Raw genomic sequence first — 16,735 nt, 5'->3', positions numbered from 1 at the left:
AGCCCCAGTTTAAGTTCAACACCTATGAATATGGCACATTAAATTTAGTAATTTTAAGTTTCGTAAATTGTACACATTTTTGATAATTAACTCTGGTTTAAACAGGTTGCCGCAGCTAATACCCCAAAATCGGTCTTCTTGAAGACTTGAAACGATGTTTCATTCACCACCTTAAATCGTCAATAAAAAAAATTGTATATCGTAAGGTTTCTGTATTGTATTGGGCTTTTCCAAAAATTATCTTAAACCCATTTTTGTCACACTCCATTAAATTTTATGTCGCTATTCAAAAGCGAAAATTTTAAACTCGTATGTGATTTCATAGTCTTCTCATTTTTAATAGCGACTTATCATATTGTAGCCCAGTAAGTACCCAAACGGACCTAAATCGAATGCAAAGAGCGAATATTGCGACCACTCTTTATTTTTATTCCTTGTGTACATATGTATATATATATTTATACATACAATTTCCAGTCTTTTCCTGGCAAATGGAAGATGAAATGTACGGAATCTGTTCATATAAAAAAAAAAACATAATAACACCCGTATTGTGATTTACAACTATCAATCGATAGTTGATACATACTTAAATTTGGGATTTTTAAACATAATTTATAGGAAAACTTATGAACTTTTAAATGGGATTTTATAATTAGATTTCATTTAGAAACAGTTAGGACCACTTTCTGCTTTCAAAACTTTTTTAATTAAGTAATAAGATAATGAAATTTAATTTTTATCAACTATCGATTGATATTTCTAAATCGCAATATGGCTGTAAATGTTCAGACAAATATCAAACAGAGAAATGTGTATGAATCTAGCCAGATATTTTATTACATTTTTTTTTAAACTGGTGTCACAATTGGCATAGTAAAATTTGAGACGTTCCCATTTTCTTTCCCTTTCACCTACAAATTTATTAATTTAACTCCGAGTTGGAAAATGGAAGACGCCATAAGGGCCTGGCTAAACAATGTTGTGCCCAATCACGTTCCAATTTACATTTTCTAGGAACAAACGTAAAAAAGAGGAAAATCCTCACCCCTCTTGCCAACAAACTGACTGGTTAGGCGATTGAAAAATCACCGTGTAGCCCGGCACTAACAAATCACTTTTGATTAGATAACTGCAGATTTGTAGTAATGTCGAATTCCTTTTAATTAAAAACTCGAATTTTCGGCGAATTTTTTCTGAAAAGCATGCTCCATAGAAAAAAAAATCGCCTCAAACGAAGCAGAATTCGAATTTTGTTTAATCCCTGTTTTTTGAAAGATTATCCCGGATTTGCACACACACTTGGAACATTTGACATTTCTCAAACGTCAAGCTAAAAGTTTTCTTTGTGTTCTTTGTTTATTTGAGAACACCAACTTCAAATAAAGAGTAAATATAATCGTGTATCGTATTTTTATTGCGGAAAAATACCTATGAAATAAATAAAAAAAAAACAATGTGCGATCAAAATAAATTTTTTTGTGTTCTCTTTTTCTTGTGAAAAAGTCAAATTACTGTGAGTTTTCTTCCCGTGATTGTCTTCAGGAAATTTTTTCTCTGTTAAACCACAGCATACGGCCAAAATAATTAACCTTCTACATCATCATCACTCAGATCATATTAATAACTGCAATTTCCGTTTGATTCTGATTAAAATAAATTTATGTCGAATTCCTTTCAATCAATGCAAAAATCGAAATTTCGGCGATCTTGAAGCGAATTTTTTCTGAAAATCATGTTCCATAGAAAAAAAATCGCCTCAAACGAAGCAGAATTCGAATTTTTTTTTAATCCCTCTTTTTTGAGAGATTTACACGGATTTGCACACACACTTGGAACATTTGACATTTCTCAAACGTCAAGCTGAAAAATTGCTTCGTGTTGTTTGTTTATTTGAGAACACCAACATCAAATAAAGTGTAAATTATAATCGTTTATCGTGTTTTTATTGCGGAAAAATATGAAATAAATAAAAAAAAAAAACAATGTGCGATCAAAATATATTTTTTCCTGGCATGCATCTTGTGAAAAAGTCCAATTACTGTGACTTTTCTTCCCGTGATTGTCTTCAGGAATTTTTTTTCTCTGTAAAACCACAGAGATCTCAATAATATCTCCAATTTCCTATTGATTTTGATTAAATTAAATTTATATTACCGAAGAAAATAAACAAAATTATTGATCAAAGGGAACTCTGTTTTTTTTGCAGAAATTGTTTTAATTCAGCTTGACGTTCGTGTAAAAATTGTTGTCAAATAACAATACAATCGCAAAAAGAATTCGGTCTGTTTTTATGTTTCTTTTTAACACCAAAAATTCGATGTTTTTGATGCGATTCAAAAATTGAAAAGAATTCGACATAAGATTCTACACATTTTTGCACACGCATATGAACTCAAACCCGCGAATTTTATATTAGCTGCGTTCCTTTGGAAATATTTATCTACTGCTTAGTACTTAAAGCTGCTTTGAACTACTTTTTCAGTATAGCAAAAGTAGATCAAAGTAGTTTTAAGTACTAAGCAGTAGATAAATATTTTCAAAGGAACGCAGCTATAAGGGGTATTCACGATTCTCGATCTTGTACTGTGGAAGAGTGTGCACGCGCAAATCGGCTTTCACAGTGTTTTTAATTCGTAATCGGAAATTCATAAGTAAACTAGAATAAAGTTAGCCAGTAAGGCTATTAAGTCAGCAATAGCTCAGTGGTAGTGGCATCGGACCCGAGAGCCGAAGGAACGGCGTTCGATTCCCACCTGAGTCGAAGTAAATTTGGAAGTTTTTTTTAAAAAACTAAGAAAGTAAAAATAGCATTCGCTTGACCTAGAGCGTTTGCAATCGGGTGATATAGCGGGGACATCGGAGGGTGCCCCAGCTACAGCAAAAAGAGGAACCCAACGGCATCAAGCCAACGGCAACAACAGCCGATATGGGAGGGCACAAGAGAAGACGTATCTTTGCGAAGCCGAACTTTCCGAAGCGTCGCTCCAGAGACCCTTCAGCTGTGCTGCCAGCTGAAGAGGGGGAGGCGGCGCGTACAGCGAAAATCGAAGCGGCAGCTAAAATACAGGAGCAGCTGAACTCAAAAAACTCAACAGTGGAGGAAGAGTTTAATTATATGTCCGAGGGGGGAGAAGGGCATTATACAACGGGTGACAGCAACAATCTCGCTGATCATTCATCGCCAGAGCCGTCATCAGACGAAGAAGAAGAGGAGGAGCAGACTCTCCAAACAAAAATCAATGAGTTTGAGAGGAAAATGGATGCCCTCAGACAAGAAGTCGCGCCCCTGATCCAGCTCATGAAAGCGAAGCAAGAAGCCCGCAGAGCCAAGGAAAAGCAAGAGCTCGCAGATAAGGAAGCCGCTAAAGCAGCCAAGGCAGCGCAACAACAACAACAACAAGAGCAGCTTCGACTGCAGCAACAGCAAGTCCCTCAACCTCAGCGAGAACAAAAAGCTCCACAGAATAAGCAACAAGCAAAGCAGCAACAGCGGCAACGACAACAACAAATGCCAGCAAAAGTTGCACAACAACAACTACAGCTGCCCGCACAAGTGCCAGAGCAGCATCAAAAACAGCCACAGCAGCAGCAACAACAACAACAACAACAACAACAACAGCCTGAAGAGCAAAATAAAAAGCAACAAAAACAACAAGCAGCAGAGGCAGACAAGCCCAGTGGAAGTCAGCAGCAGGTACGGACTCAACAGCAGCAGGCCCAGGAGCAGCAGCGAGGGAAAGTACACCAGCAGCAGCCACAGACAACACGAAGCAAAAAGGAAAATGTGCCACCCATTAATGTGTTCAGGATGGACCTAGAGGACACTATAAAGCTATGTAAGTCGGCCATAGGCGAACATTTTTTTATTAAAAGACTTAGTAATAATAGACATTCGATCCACTGCCACACTGTGGAGGATCATACAAAAATTAAATTCTTACTTAAAGAAGCCACCACTGAGTACTTCAGTTTTACCCCTAAGTTGGAGAAAATCCAAACGGTCCTTCTAAAGGGCATAGATTCCTGCACGGAACCCCAGACGCTCTATGATGAGCTCTGCCGCAAAGCGAGTGATGATCTCGAGATCATCAGCGTCAAGCCATTCCAAACGGCTTTGTCCAGGCGGGAGAAACGGAAGCTGCCGATATTTTTAGTACAGCTCTCACCCAACAGCAAACTGGATAGTTTGAGGAGTATCACCGTCCTCAACTACCAGGTTGTCACTTGGGACAAATTAAAAAGGCGCGGTGACATGCTTCAATGCGTGCGCTGCCAAAGGTTCGGCCATGCCGCAGCCAACTGCGAAATGCAGTCGCGCTGTGTAAAGTGTGGAGAGAACCACAATAAGGGGGAGTGTAAGCTCGGGGAGGAACGGGTCGAAGATAAGACCCAGCTTAAATGCGCAGTCTGCGGAAGCGTCGGGCACCCTGCTAATTATCGGGGCTGTCCGAGGTTTCAGCAAATGAAGCAGCAGAAAACGGCGAAGCAGGCTGTCGTTGAAAAACGTCCAGTAATACAAACTACGGCAAAAATGATCCAGTTTCCAGCTCCTGCATATTATTTAATTCAATTTGTGACATAATCGACCTACATTTAAGTAGATTTTTGTTCAAAAAAGTGTTAATGCTAGTGATATTTTAATGAAAAAAAAACCAATGTAATTGTTGACAATGAATATTTTATTCTATTATTTTATTGTTGTTATGTATATATTATTGTTATATTCTAATAGAGTTTAAGCTCGATAGAAAGAAATAAATAAATAAATAAATAAATTTTGTTGTAGTTTTTTTTGTGATTAGTTCATTGAATATGTGTATACAATCAAATGTAACTCACATTTTGGTGATATTTTATTTTAGTTTTTGTAAAATGAGCTTTGAAGTGACAGGTTATTTTCACCAAAAAGTACTTTTTTTTTGAAAATCATAATTTACAAAAAAATCTTTTGAGGAATGATTTATTGTTTAATTTTATGACAAATATGAATAAAATAAAGAAAAAAGTTAATTATTTTCAGAATTGACTAGGTTTTTTGCAAACCGATATGTCAATGACGTTGTTTATGAACTAAAGAAACTATTCTCTAAAAGGCTACTAAAACGTACAAGATACTATTTCAAAGGATGTTTTAAATTATGTAGCTTTATTTATGGAAAATCAATGTTTTTTTTTTTAATTGGTAAGTGTTCTATCACGAAATTTTTCTGCCATACATCATCAAGGATACCAAAAATGAAAAGAACCGTAAACTCCCTGTCGAAAAAAAATCAGTTTAACTGGAATAGACAATTTGTATTTACCAATCGTGTTATTCTTGTAAAATAAAAAGACAATTTGAATTTATTTAATTGTTTTTACTATATGTTTTGTTTTTATTGTAAACAATTTCACCTTTACTATAGCTACATTCAACATACATAATACAGGGTGTCCCACAGTCACCGCCCCAAATGAAAACCATGGATTCCTGAGGTCATTTTAAGTCGAAAAACTTAAGAGGTAATTTTCTCGTTTTCGTCCCGTTTTCGAGTTACCACGGTTTTTATGATATTTGCTCTCTTGTCCTTTAACTGGCGTTATCTTTGCCAAACTAAGTTTGATTTGAAAGATTTTTTTTACAATCAATCAAGAATTTATTACAGTTTAAGTTTGTCTCAAAACTTTTTTTTCTGCGGACAACCGTTTTTCCACAATTTTACATCAAACACAATTTTCTTCGTTTTTTAAGTTGTTTTTTACACTTTCATATCATTTAAGTCAAAAAAACACGTTAATGAGTATTAATTTTTTGTCCTTTTTATTAAAGCCCAGTTTATTTTCATAAAAAAAATAAGTTTTATTTAATAAAAAAGGCTACTGAAAGTAATTAAAAAAAATAAACAAACTGAGTGAAATAAAAAAAAAAATATTTTTTAAATAAAAAATTGATAAAAATGAACTTAAAACTTTTTCTGAGCTATTGTGGTTAAGAAAAGAACAAATAGATAAAGCTCAGAAAAAATTTTAATTCATTTAAATCAATTTTTTATTTAAAAATTATTTTTTTTTTTTAATTCACTCAGTTTGTTTATTTTTTTTAATTACTTTCAGTAGCCTTTTTTATTAAATAAAACTTATTTTTTTTATGAAAATAAACTGGGCTTTAATAAAAAGGACAAAAAATTAATACTCATTAACGTGTTTTTTGACTTAAATGATATGAAAGTGTAAAAAACAACTTAAAAAACGAAGAAAATTGTGTTTGATGCAAAATTGTGGAAAAACGGTTGTCCGCAGAAAAAAAAGTTTTGAGACAAACTTAAACTGTAATAAATTCTTGATTGGTTATAAAAAAAATCTTTCAAATGAAACTTAGTTTGGCAAAGATAAGGCCAGTTAAAGCACAAGAGAGCAAAAATCATAAAAACCGTGGTAACTCGAAAACGGGACGAAAACGAGAAAATTACCTCTTAAGTTTTTCGACTTAAAATGACCTCAGAAATCCATGGTTTTCATTTGGGGCGGTGACTGTGGGACACCCTGTATATAACACATTTTATTTACATTTTAAATTAGTTTACAATATCCAAAATTTCAAGAACCTCAGGCTCTAAGTTACTTCGTTTTCTTTTAGCAATACTCCTTAGGCTTGCTAAATAAGGACTTGAAGTAATAAGCAACCTATGCAGAAGATCAGTCATTGTGTCAACCCGTGAAGTTTTTCGAGGGAATAACTCTCTATATTTTCGGTTTTCTTTATTTCTGGCTTCTTGAGCTTCCTCCGACAACTGGCCGATTGGAATAATACAAGAAGAAACTACATGTTTACCATGAAATAAAACTTTATGGACACTCACTGGCATATAGTACCATCCGTATTTTTCAATGTAAAGGTCTCTGGTTCTTGTAACATGTCTATCAAAGGCATCTAAATTAATAGGAAACCCTGAGGACACAGCTTCTAAAGTAATATGGAACCCTTTTATCAGATCTATATCAACAACAGTTATTTGAGCAGTTCTTTGTTCATCTCTGAAGAACCATCTTGCCTTATTGCCGTCATTAGTTTTACCAGATTGTTGTGTTGGCATGTCAATGAGTAGGCCAGTTTCTCTTTTATATTGATCTTGAATGTTTTTTTTACCTGGCCTTAAAATTCTCCTTATGTTGTTGATCCTTTACTTGCCAAACCTTTACTTCAAGTCTATAGGCAATGTGAAGGATACATTCCATAAACCTAATCCAAGAATGAAGTGGAGACAAACCAAAGGACATGGCCAACGGATTCTCAATCTTGGTTGAAATACTTCTCCTGTTATTCATTTCCGATGGCTTTGCACCGCAAATATAATAACTTTGGGAAGAAGACGTAACGGGTGATAAGGCAGTACAAACCTTACCATCGACCATAGAAAGCAAGAATATTGACTTCACGGCAACATCGATTTCTCCTTCATGAATTTCTACAGCTGGCAATGCGTTGATTTGCTCAACAACTTGATCAACTTCTCTTTTGATCAAGTCTGTTGTTTCCTTAGCAAATAGAAGCTTGATGGGGTGACAATATCTTGCTGAAGAAGGAGCTGGATTTTGTTTTTTTATTAATTGATAGTTTCCGTTTTAATTTTTTTAAATAATTTAATTCTATTTTTTTTTCTTACTGTTAACTTTGAATTTGAACACCCTGTATTTTTATTAAAACTATTTTAAAATCAAATTCACAAATTTTTTGAACACCCTGTGAAATAAAAAAGTTTCTAATTCTATAACATTCTTCTTCTAACAAAATCCCAAAAAGTTATTCGATTTTGACGGTATGCCATCATTTTTTTTTGATAGTCATTTAGAAAAAAAAAAAAAAAAAAATATCATAACAAAATTGGGGTGCCAAATTTTAGTGATTCTTGATAGATAATAAATCAAGCTTTGCATTGAATATTGTCTCTAAGCTGAATAACGCGGAATAACTAAAGTTTTGCTCTAACAAAGGTACAAAAATCGAAAAAAAACACGTTTTTTTTAACTTCAATCACCAAAACAAAAATGTAAAACACCCTGTGAAATAAAAAATTACTTACATAATTATACCTTGATGTTTAAAAAATATAAAAAAAATAAAACTTTTATTAAAACACACACCAAACGCACGAGAAAAAATTAAGAGCAAAGTAACCTCTTTCACCTAATAAAGAGAAAAAAAATCGCCAACTGCAACTTCGAAGCTATTTTTTTTTTGTTTACATGATCCCCACCTATCAATACTTTTGTTATCACTTTCTACAATCTATTAGCTTTAAGAAAAACCGGTTTTGGCATCAAACAAGACAAGTCATTTTTCGAATTAAATTCCGCTAAATTCGCGAAATCCCACACTGTGCGGCGGCAGAATCAGAGGTTTTGACCTTGTTACTGAGCATTCAAGCACAGTTAACAGGGCTTCAAAGCCAGATAAGGGAGCAGACAGTGAGGGTAGATCATATCTACACTCAACTGCCTAGCTTAACGCAACTTAGGTCGTAATGGGCGCGCTGTCAGACAGGCCCCTTAGGATCCTAGCTGTGAATGTAAATTCACTGATTAGGGTCGAACGTAGAGCTAACCTTTTCCAATTGTTGAAAGATCTATGTCCCGATGTGTTTATGGCTAGCGAAACTAAGCTAAACCAGAAACATAAACTGACAAATATTAATTACAATATCGTAAGAAGAGACCGGCCCGACTCCACTCAAGGGGGCGGTGTTGCAATCTTCATAGGTAAAGGCATTAGTTATAAAGTAATATACAATAGTGAAGTGCGAAAATTTCGATCGCTTGAGGTGTGCATTGTATGCATCCCTCTTCAACATGGAAAGCGGGTGTATGCAGTCGCAGCTTATGCGCCAGAAGCACCTCAACCAGCTGACTTTACGGCAGAACTCGAAAAACTTTTTCAAATCCTCCGACTGAATTTGGAGGAAAACTATATCCTCATGGCCGGTGATCTGAACGCCAAACATCAAGATTGGGGAAATCAAATACAGAATCAGCGAGGTAATCATCTGTATAATTGGATGAGTCAAAACAATATTGAATATAGGGTTGATCTGCTGGCTACTGAAAGGCCATCGTTTCCAAGAAGCGGTTCTTTTCTGGATTTATTGCTTCTAGACTCAAGACTGACAATAACAGACTCTGTGGGCCAACACCCAAGAAACTGCCTTCGTACAATTGAGTACGACAGCGACCACTGCGGACTCGCCGCCACAATACAGCTTCCGAACGAGCTTGTGGAATTGGAGGAGTATGTACCGGAGCATTCTTACAACTACGGTAAGATGCGCTGGCCACGCTTCACCAACGCCTTAGCAAGAGAACTGCGTTCGAATAACATAGCCCCTCCAAACGACAGAAATCTGTCGAACAGTGAGATCGGTGGTTATCTCCAACAGATGGACGATACCATCCTACAAACGATGAACAGAACGATACCCAAATACAAAGAACGTGACCAAAATAACGCTTACCGTAACGCGACTATTGATGCACTTCACAGACAAAAAAGCGGACTATTGACAAGACTTAAACGTTTATACCGGCGATTTACCGACCCACACGATCTGGAGATTAGAACACTGAAGTCGTCGATCAAAAACATCAACCAGTTGATCAAAGAAAATTATAGGTTGTCTATTAATCAATATTGGGACAAAAAAATTCGGGCCGTTAATTCTAGCGATCCGAGTATGTTTCCGCAGATTAATAAGATTTTTAGACGGAATGATCAAAACGAGCTTCCGTGTCTTAAGCTCCAGAGAACTGTGGAAAACAGAGACGTACTTCTGACAGCAGGCATAAATCCAGGGGAAGCCATCTTGGACGACGACCTCTTTATAATCGAAGATCCGCAAGAGAAAGTGGAGGCGGTGGGTGCTGCCTTCCAGCAAGTGTACAAGGTAAATGCTAGCATTAACCCGAACCATGACCTGGAAAACAGGGCCCTCCTTCATCACTTCTATCTACGTAATGATATTACGCAATGGCGATCTGAGAATCGCGGTTTTACCGGGTTTAATGAAGAGCACTTGGCAAACGCCATCATCGCCGAGCATGCTGGGGCTAACACCCTGTTAGTTACTAAGGTCGAGCTCAAGCTCATCTTTGATTCATTAAAGAAAAAGAAGTCAGCAGGAGTCGATGGTATACCTATCCAATATTGTACTACGACATCTACCGCAAGAAGCTATTGACATTTTTGCCACTCTGTTCAACAACGCTCTGAATAATGCATATTATCCAAAGCGTTGGAAAACAGCAGTGGTACATCCTCTACCGAAAAAGGGAAAGGACAACTCCAATCCGGCAAATCTCCGGTCGATAAGTCTCCTTCCAAGTATCAGCAAGGTATTTGAAAAAGTTATCAATAGGGCTCTGTCTCAGTGGGCTGAGGACAACAATATCATACCGGATAATCAATTCGGGTTTAAGGCAGGACATGACACTATTCATGCCGCGTCTAAACTTGTATCTGATATTCAGTGGAACAAAGCTAAAAAACAGTGCACGGGTGCCTGTCTTGTTGATTTGGAAAAAGCTTTCGACACCGTTTGGTTAGAAGGTCTCTATCTTAAATTAACAAGACTTGGTATAAGTAAACCACTTTTATATATGCTTTATGACATGCTCAATGGTAGAACGTTTGTTGTCAAAAGTGGCAATGTAACTTCTACTGGAGTTTTTAATATTAAAAAAGGTCTTCAACAGGGAGCGGTGAACTCACCGATTCTCTTTAGTATTTACACCAGCGATCTGATAGGAAGTCTAACTCAGGCAATTGCGTATGCCGACGATCTAATTGCGTACAGAACAGCTCCAAAAGTTGAGGTCATCAGAATTCTCTTGCAACGTGACTTTGACAAAATTCAGCGATATTGTGATGACTGGAAGTTGAAAATCAACTTTCAGAAATCAGAAACGATTCTATTTAGGACTCCCTTGGCTAAAGCCTCAGGGGATACGCGAAGGAAGTGGCGGAAGCTGGCGATCGCTGGACCACACGGACATCCACTGCCGAGTAAAAGTGTAGTAAAGTACTTTGGCATCTGGCTAGATCAATATCTATATTTCAATAGACATATGGATGCTGCTCTGGCCAGGGCTAGGGGAGCTTTTGCCCTGACGAAACGGCTGTTTTATAGCAGTCGGCTTGACACCAGGGTTAAGGTGATTTGCTACATGGCCCTCATCCGGCCGATGATTGTCTATGGATGTCCTGTGTGGTTCAACGTTGCTCCATCTCAAATGGAAAAGTTTCGGGTGTTTGAGAGGCAGTGTCTTAGACGTTGCCTTGGTCTGCACAGAACACCAGAATCTGATTACACGCATTACTATTCCAATGAGGTTTTATACAATAGGGCCAACATAAATAGAATTGATAACTTTATGCTGAAGCTTGTTCGTGGCCACATTTCAAGAGCGATGGCCTCTTCAAATAGCTACATTTTTGGGGCTTACTACCCTAACGACGAATACTTCAAGAGTGTGTGTTTAAGCGGCTATATTCCGCCTGAGGCATTCCTCTATTTAGATAGTGGGGGGCTTGTACAGGATAGATTGGCAGTTCCGCTAATCTACCACGTCGGGCGAAGAACCGTGGACAGGAGACTGCTGTATGACAGGGACATCCTCGCATTAGGCGGAGAAGGGCGTCTTCGGTTCAGTAGGACTGTGTCCGATCGGGACCGAAGAGATAGGGTAAGGCAGGAGAACCAGTTTTGGTGGCTTCATAATAGTGTAAATAGTTAAAGTGGTCTTTGTTTTTATGCCTTGGCCGGCTTACATAGTTTTAGGTGTTTAGTTTTAAGTAGGGACAGTTGGGGTGGCACAAAAAAAAATACAAAAAATACAAAAAATACAAAAAAATACAAAAAAATACAAAAAATACAAAAAAATACAAAAAAATACAAAAAAAAAAAAAAAAAAAAATACAAAAAATAAATACAAAAAATACAAAAAAAAAATACAAAAAATACAAAAAATTGCTTGCTGTGGCTGTTCTAGTTTTTAAGTAGTTTTAAGTAGTTTTAATTAGTTTGTAAGTAGTTTTAATTAGTTTGTAAGTTTTTAAAATAAGAAAAAAAAAATGATAAGATTCCAAGTTTTTTTTAAAATTATTTCTTGGTGAAAAATAAAAACCATTGAAATATTAGTATAAAAATAGTTATAAGGCCGAAAGGCATTAGTATTAAGAAAATTGAATTATAACTTAGAGTGCCCGTATAGGGCCAGTAAGTTAGTTGGAAGTAATTGATAAGTAGGCTAGTTTTTATGAATTTTTGTCTAGCTTTAAGATAGTTTTAAGTTGATGAAAAATAAAAATGAATTGAAAATTGAAAATTTGGTATTCACGATTCGATGCGAATGGTCTTGTATTTGTATCGTTGTAAAAGTGCAAAAGTGTTACATTTTCTTAAAATAAAATAACCAAATATACAGACTACAATTTTTTCACACTTTTGCTATACCCTAATCATACACAGAGAAAAATATGACCCGCTAAAAATTAACAGATTGCCATATTGTTTTACCGTCCATACATTTCATAAGGAAACCTTATTAAAATCAACTATTAATAAGGTTTTTTTAAGGAGATTTCTTATTATTTTTATAGAGAAAATCTTATTTTTGACTGAAAAGTTGATTTTTTTTGCAACTTAGCACTAGAACAAAAATCGCGATCAATATTTTCATGGCAGGTTGGTTCAGGTGGTAAGGTGGGCGACTAATGATTTGAAGTCTCCAGTTCGATTCCCAGCCTGGTCATCGTTTTTTTTATTTTTTGCAGATTTTAAAAACAATAAGGAAAACCCGATTGTTTTAATAAGGTTTTCTTCTTGGATGAAAACCATAGAGAAATCTTATTGTTTTTGTTCTATTTTATGTGGTCTATTTTTCTCTGTGTATTGCAAAAATATAATACAATGGTGCAAAACTTGTCTGTTGTAGTTGTTGTAGTAGAAAAACAAAATTTAGCAATTTTACACGTGTTTGTTGCACCGGATCGTGAATACCCCTATTGCCTATTAATTTAAACGTTTGTTATTGTTTGATTCTGGCGGTGTCTTTTTCATATAGAATACACACACAACTGAACTTATTCCAAAGATCATGTCAAAAGCGATGAACACTTCCACTTTCCAATAATTTTGGAAACATCTTATGTAGAAGTGTTCAATGATCTGCAAGAATAATGAAAATAAAGGACCGCACTTGATGTTGAAGGAACTACGCTAAGTAACCAAAGTAAAAAATAAGCAAAATATTTTGTATCCTTCATTGGCTATCGGAACTACACGATGTGGAATAAAATTATTCCTATCAAAATATCGTATTATGTGCTAACTAAATAAAATAAATCAATTATTTTTATCTGTTTTCATGATCATGTTTGTTTGGGTACCGCCTTAAGGCCCAAGTATATAATAGGCTAGGCATGGGCTCGCATAGGTTTGTCAAAATCGAACGAACTGCTTCGTTCTGTTTCTGAAAACATGAGGATTAACCATAATGAACGCATGCGCGCATAGCTTTCTGTCACGATTTACATTTTTGTTTGCTATAATTGAATCATTTATTTTCAAAAGATGATAAGTCCACTTTTTTTCAAAACTCGCTTTTTTGACCAAATTTGTACTCTAGGGATAACCACGTCTATCTTCAAAATATGAAGTATCTATATCTATATCCGATCTTACAGCTACGCGAAATATTTTTTAGTATCAAAAACAGGATAAAGCCTTGACTACATTGGCTCAAAAAGTTAAAAAGTACAAAAGTGAACATTTTCAAACGCATTTTTGTTTAATTTTTCGACCTGATAAATTACAACAAATGATGCAGAAAGCTTATTTTTTTGTCTAATAAACAATTTGTATACTCTTTTTCACAAAACAATTGCGCTAGCTAGAAAAAAAATATTTTCACTTTTGTACTTTTTGAAAAAGTGGTGTATGTAGTTAAGCCTTAAGTCCCACACTTATCATCTTTTGAAAATAAACAACAGCTTCGTGTAAATGCTATATTAGACTACTGGCCGAATCTTAAGTTTAAAACGTCTTTAAAGATAAATAAGTACTCTGAATCTCAAATACAATTGTTTGATAGACTGGGGCTAAAAGCAAGATTGTATATTCATTTTAAAACTAATTTAACATCCGTTTATTTTCAAAGTATGATAAATCCAAAAGCGTTTTTATTTTTTATCTTTTGAACTAAAATTAAATTAAAAACGAAACGGTATTCTGTAGCTAGGCAAAAGTTTTACAGAATATATTTTTTATAAATTTAGCTACACACATCAAAAGAATATAGAACGTTTTTTTCTTCTCCTGAAAATTTTAAAATCATGGACTTATCATGTTTTGAAAATAAATGATTTAATTTGTGTAAAAAACACGTTGAACTACACAAAAAATATTTTTAAAGCTGTTTTTATTCAATCCACATTTCGTTTAGGATTTAGAGAAGGTGGAAACGTAGTATAAGTCAGTTTTAATTTCAAATTAATCTTTCGATCCATTTTACCAAGATGAGGATTAGCAATTTTCCATTAACGGTTTCTATATATTTCAATTTAAATAATTTCCTAAACGATTTGACATTCAAAATGAAATAGTTTAAGAAAATATCTCATTTGGGTTCTAGTGAAAACAGGATATAAGGCACTTTAATCCAAAATCAAACTTTTGAGTGATCTTTCTTTTAAGGAGACTGACTACCCAGAACCTCAAAAGTTGGCATTTTCAATTTGTGTGCGAAAAATGAAATACAAAATGTATAATTAATGTTACATGTAACAGGGCTGTTTAGGTACTGCCTAAAACAGAAATAATTCTACTTTTTTCAACATTTTTAACCCAATTCCTGTTTGATTAAACTGAAATTACTGTATAGTTTTTTTTTTACAAAAAAGAAATCCCCGTCTTTCGTTTCGTCTTCTTGCGAGTTTCTGCTCAAAAATTTCTACGGACAAAAGTCTGAAATCTATCAAAAGCTGTTGCCTTCTTTTTTTCTTTTAATAAATGATATTTTTGTCCAAAAAACGTTTGGGTACTTTTGCACATTTTTTTCTTTCTATTAGAAAACTTAAACTTATTTTTGTCCAAACTTATCTGCAATCTGTAGGTATGTACATAATAATGCCAAAAAATGTTTACCATTAGAATTTTTAAGCAAATCGGAGAATTTACTCGCCTATATATGAACGCGCCTAATGATACGAACTAATGATATACGAACACCCCTAATGTGAACATGAACACGCCATGTCAAACATTTCCAGATTTATTGGAAAGGGGTAAAAAGTCATTTTAAAATTCATTTTGACTGGAAAAGTATTTTTTAAACAAATTAAGATTTCTTAAAAATTATAAACATTTATGTATTTATATATATATATGTTTCTGGCGACAGAAATTCCCTTTTTTTTAAGATATAATTTATTAAAATCTGTTCGGTGTAAGTCCCGCAAAAGGGTGTTCGACAACGGTAATAATATATATGATAAAATATAAATAACTTAAAATAAAATTTTATGAAAATAACTTTTTATGAAACTATAATGTACGCCACTTCTTCTAAGCAAAAAAACAAAACACTTTCTGCATTAACATTTTTTATATCTTTTTTTCAAAATTATGACCATATGTAAAAAAAATTTTTTTTTCAAAAAAAAAAAAAATGTGAATTTCAGTTCCTTTTTCGATAAAATTAATATTTTTTACGAATTTTTAAAAAAATGTTACATGAGAGTAACGCTGGGTCCGAAAGGGTTAAAAAAAATCTTAAGCCGATATGTACATATATTGTATCACCAGTGCGTCAAACGCAGCTAATTGCACCCGTTGTTTCTGAGTGGAGCAAAATAACCCCGTCTTTTGACAACTTTGCCCCACTTGTGCGAAGATCCAAACACATATATTCCAGACAACTGCTCCTAGACAAAATATATATGTAGGTATCCGTATCTAATCTGTAGAGAATCACATGACCTACAACTCTCCTATAAACCTTTCATAAAATGGAATTTTAAGGGACTTTTGTCATTCTTAGTGATGAAAGTTTAGTACTAATTTTCATCTCGATGCTAGTTTTATTTAGGGAAAATGTGTATTTTGACAGGATATGATGTACCTAAATAATAAGAAAAAATCTCTTTTGTTTGTGAGATTCAATTTAATGTCGTTTTCTTTAACTCCAATGAGAGTACTCTTTTAGTACTTATTTTTGCACTTTTGAAGGTTTTGTGTTCTTTGACGCCACAAAAGTGTAAAAAAAATTACTCCGGAGTAATTTTATGTCGTTTTCTTTCACTCTATTAAGGAGTACTCTAAATTTTTACTCCTTTTTCTGGAGTGAAAAAAAAAGAGAGTAATTTTTTTTTTGTAATTGTGTGTGTGACAAGGCAAAAATGGATAATTTCCATGAAAAAAATAGTGATAACAACCTAATTAAAAATTTTATGAATTAAAAAAAAAAAAAAAATTAATATTAATAACATATGAAGCATAATAAGCAACTCCAGTGGGGTCCATGTGCAACGAAAATATAATAAATTAAAAACGTTACTATACACGCAAATGATACACAACCGATGAAGAAGACTGCGTGACCGACGAAATAAAATAAAACAGAACAGTAAAAAAAAGAACAAGATCAAAGAGAAACGTCAAAAAGAGTGACAAAATTTTTTACCAGAGACTCACGGTAGAAAATT

At 34.5% G+C, this 16,735-nt stretch overlaps 1 protein-coding gene across 6 annotated transcripts in view; it reads right to left on the bottom strand.

Moving 5' to 3' along the window:
* The window catches only part of LOC129918405 (myb-like protein A), a 148,490-nt gene that overhangs the window by 26,588 nt on the left and 105,167 nt on the right, over positions 1-16,735 (bottom strand). The gene's annotated exons all lie outside the window — the stretch shown is intronic.

Source organism: Episyrphus balteatus, chromosome 4 (assembly GCF_945859705.1).
Source record: "Episyrphus balteatus chromosome 4, idEpiBalt1.1, whole genome shotgun sequence".
In the NCBI taxonomy this organism is placed as follows: Eukaryota; Metazoa; Arthropoda; class Insecta; order Diptera; family Syrphidae; genus Episyrphus; species Episyrphus balteatus.
Note: the sequence above shows the minus strand (reverse complement) of the source record. Positions and strands in the feature narration are given on the sequence as shown.